This window comes from Dendrobates tinctorius, unplaced genomic scaffold (assembly GCF_039654945.1).
Source record: "Dendrobates tinctorius isolate UK_male_01 unplaced genomic scaffold, ASM3965494v1 ptg000249l, whole genome shotgun sequence".
Taxonomy (NCBI): domain Eukaryota; kingdom Metazoa; phylum Chordata; class Amphibia; order Anura; family Dendrobatidae; genus Dendrobates; species Dendrobates tinctorius.
The window spans coordinates 2,245,887-2,250,816 of record NW_027361916.1 but is presented as its reverse complement, the minus strand read 5'-3'; positions in this window follow the sequence as shown (position 1 = coordinate 2,250,816).

The following is a 4,930-nucleotide window of genomic DNA, read 5'->3' as shown; positions in this document are numbered from 1 at the left end:
TACTTCTGTCTTATTGGATATATCAGTATTTTTGAAGTGCCATTAATGGTAGGCCCATTTCTTTGGATATACTACGACATATTGGGTTGGGCCTTTTCTTGTTATCTATCATTCTCTCCTTACACACTGACCTTAAACTGATAATTAGGGGAGACTGCCTCCTATCTGACACATCATCTATTAATAATGGGACGAGACAAGGGCGTCCCTCATCACTTCTATACACACCGGTGATGGAGCATTTAGTGGTGGCATTACGTATAAATCCAGATATTAGTGGGTTACTATAGGCTCACAGCTCTATACACTCGCTCTATACACAGGTGACTTGTGGCTCTATGTTTCACACCCAATGATCTCATTTCCCTCTGTAAAAAAGCAAACATGTCCAGTTTTTTTAATTATTTTAGTGGATTAAAAAAATCTGAGGTTTGCAAAGAAACATTTTTGGAGCAGTTTCGCCATTTTCCGAGACCCGTAACATTGTTATTTTCCTCCGGTGGAGCTGTATGATGGATTATTTTTTGCAGGACGAGATAACGTTTTTATTAGTACAATTGTGATTGCTCGTTACAGCAATTTTTTGTGGAATTGTGCCAACCATAAAAACATAATTTTGGCACTCTCATATTTTGTCTATTTCCGGTGTTTACGATCGGTAGAGTTGAGCATTACGATACTGCAAATATTGGGTATCGGCCGATATTAGCTGTATCGGAATTCCGATACCGAGTACCGATATTTTTTCAGTATTGGATATCGGAATCGGAAGTTCCCATAATGCTATGAGCCACTGTTGTGGCTGTGATTGGCTGCTGAAATGATGTCATCATGATGCGCTGTCTGTGCCGACTGCGGTGGCCTGTGTCGACTGTCGGTGGTCTGTATGGGCCTGCCGGGGGCCTGTGCCGGCTGTCGGTGGTCTGTACGGGCCTGCCGGGGGCCTGTGCCGGCTGTCGGTGGTCTGTATGGGCCTGCCGGGGGCCTGTGCCGGCTGTCGGGGGTCTGTGCCGGCTACTGGGGGGGTCTGTGCCGGCTGTGGGTGGTCTGTGCGGGCCTGCCGGGGGTCTTGTGTGTGCAGGCATCGTCCGATGGGACTTCAAGTCCCATCGGGCGATACCTGCTACAATGACAATGATTGACACATTAGCCAATGATGGGACAGTAGTAGTCCCATCATCCGGCTAATGTGTTGAATGTAAAAAAAAAAAAAAAAAAATACTACATACATACATAATACATTCATACAACATACATACTACATTCATACAACATACATACTACATATATACAACATTCATACTACATGCATACTTCATATATACTACATTCATACAACATACATGCTACATACATACTACATATATACTACATTCATACAACATACATACTACATATATACTACATTTATACTACATACATAGTACATATATACTACATTCATACAACATACATACTACATACATGCTACATATATACTACATTCATACAACATACATATATACTACATACAACATACATATATACTACATTCATACAACATACATATATACTACATATATACTACATTCATACAACATACATATATACTACATATATACTACATTCATACTACATTCATACAACATACATATATACTACATTCATACAACATTCATATATACTACATATATACTACATTCATACAACATACATATATACTACATTCATGCAACATACATACATACTACATATATACTACATTCATGCAACATACATACTACATTCATACAACATACATATATACTACATTCATACAACATACATACTACATACAATACATTCATTCAATACATACTACATATATACTACATTCATACAACATACATACTACATACATACAACATGCTACAGACATACAACATGCTACATACATACTACATACAATACATACATATAGACCTACAGTACATATAACATACAGTACATACTTACCATTACTTGTCACTTTGTTCCCCGAAGCCTGTGTCATCTATGAAAAAAATTAGAAAATAACAAACAAGCGATATACTCCCTGATCCGCAGAAATCCACGAGGGTCCCACGCTGATTTCCCGTGGAGAACAGCAGCATCAGCTGATGCGACCGCTCTCCAGGGGGCTTCAGGAATCCAATGACGGGAGGTAGGTATCCTTCCGTACTGTATTCCTCCGCCACTCTAAAAAAATAGTCCCTAGTCTCACTTTATGGCAAAAGCTGCGTGGGAACTTTCTCACACAGCAATGCCAAAAGTGAGACTAGGGACTATTTTTTTACAGTGGCAGAGGAATACAGTGCGGAAGGATACCTACCTACCCTTAATTAGATTCCTGAAGCCCCGTGGAGAGCGGTCGCATCAGCTGATGCTGCTGTTCTCCATGGGAGATCAGCGTGGGACACTCGTGGATTTCTGCGGATCAGGGAGTATATCGCTTGTTTGTTATTTTCTAATTTTTTTCATAGATGACACTGGCTTCAGGGAACAAAGTGACAAGTGATGTTGAGTATGTACTCTGTTATATGTACTGTATGTCTGTATGTAGTATGTATGTATAATGTATGTATGTATGTTGTATGTCTGTAGCATGATGTATGTATGTTGTATGAATGTAGTATGTATTGTATGTATGTTGTATGTCTGTAGCATTATATATGTAGTATAAATGTAGTATATATGTAGTATGTATGTTGTATGAATGTAGTATGTATGTATGTATGTAGTATGTATGTTGTATGAATGTAGTATGTATGTTGTATGAATGTAGTATGTATGTCGTATGAATGTAGTATGTATGTCGTATGTATGTATGTCGTATGAATGTAGTATGTATGTCGTATGAATGTAGTATATATGTAGTATGTATGTCGTATGAATGTAGTATATATGTAGTATGTATGTTGTATGAATGTAGTATATATGAATTATGCATGTAGTATGTATGTATGTATTTTGTATATATGAAGCATGTATGTAGTATGTATGTTGTATATACAGTATGTAGTATTTTTTTTCTTTTTACATTCAACACATTAGCCGGATGATGGGACTACTACTGTCCCATCATTGGCTAATGTGTCAATCACTGTCATTGTAGCAGGCATATCCCGATGGGACTTGTAGTCCTATTGGACGATGCCTGCACATACAACCCCCCGGCAGGCCCGCACAGACCACCGGCAGTCTACACAGACCCCCGGCAGGCCCATACAGACCCCCGAGAGGCCCGCACAGGCCACCGGCAGTCTACACAGACCCCCGGCAGCCGGCACAGACCCCCCGAGAAGCCCGCACAGGCCACCGGCAGACTACACAGACCCCCGGCAGCCGGCACAGACCCCCATCAGGCCCGTACAGACCCCCGAGAGGCCCGCACAGACCCCCATCAGGCCCGTACAGACCCCCGAGGCCCGTACAGACCCGCACAGTGTCCGCCCACACTCTTCCCCCCCCTCCCGAACAGGATGTACAAGGAAAGAAAGGGTTTTTTTTTAATTCCAATATTTCTGTCCCATTGACTTGAATGGGACTTCCGGTATCGATATCGGCGATACCCGATACTTTTTTGGGTATCGGGCCGATCCAATCCGATCCGATACTTCTGTATATCGGATGGTATCGCTCAACACTACTGATCGGGTTAATTGTTTTTATGTTTTTTACAGAGGGGTAAAAGACACACAGGCAGTGCTGCACAAAAAACAACAGATAATGTAACAAAAAAGAACAGCGAGCACCGAAGGAGATAAAAACTCCAAGATCCTGTTAGAGAAGCCGATAAAGGCAATAATGTAGTGTTAATACTAATGGACAGAGGCATATCTAGGTTTCTGGCACCCGGGGCAAGAATTTGGTTTGCCCCCCCAAAGTACATATGCAACTTGCACACTTAGTCATGTTCTGACGAGCTGCTCTCCCTAATGCTCTCAATGTTCAGTGAGAACTGAGAGAAGCAGGAAGAGAAGCTCGTTGTCACAGGACCATAAGTATGAGAGTCGCATATGAGTGACGTGTCCATGTGATGACACGGGAACCTGCAGAGCTGAATCCTGACACTGCAGCTTCTGAATCCTCACAACGAATGCATTGCACACTTTTAGGATTCTCCCTTGCCGATGTACAGTAATGTCAGCACATGTATGTGATTTGTATACTTCTGGCCACATTCCGACTAGACGTGCCCGGCCCCGCTCTGTTCATTTTCATTGAGTGAGGCCACACATGTCTAGTCAGCATGTGACCGCATGTATGTAAATTACCGGCATGAGAGAATCCTGACAGCGTTCAGTGAGCACTGTGAGAATTCAGAAGTCTGCAGTCACATAGAATGTCTGCAGACTCAGCACAAACCTGGAGAACCCCTGTAATGCTCCTAACATAAATAAAAACAAGAGAATTAGTCAGTATCACAGATAACACTTACATCCAGGTACCTTACAGATGACATTGTTTCTGGAGTCGGTCTCCTTTTCTTCTTCTTGTCCAGACCCCATGATGAGTTTCTCATCCACAGCCGTCTCTGCAGACTTCCATCTTCTCCGGTCTTCTGCTGCAAATCTCCACACGATGCCCTTAAAGATAGAAGTGTCATTATAGTGCTCCTAAATAAAAATATCTGCAATATACTGTCACCTCACTATTCCCCTCCCTCCTCATACTGTCTCCTCTAACATCCCCCCTGTTCACCATACTGTCTCCTCCTATATTTACTATACTGTCTGCTCACACTTACCCCCGACTCCCCATACAAGATTCAAAGAAGCTTTATTGGCAGGACTAAATACACATTAGTTTTGCCAAAGCAAGTGTACAGAAGGGACTGTAGGGATGTTGGGTAGGGGCTGTAGGAAAGGTGGATGGTACTGTGTCTGCACACATCCCATCACCCTCACTCCCCATACTGTGTCCACATACA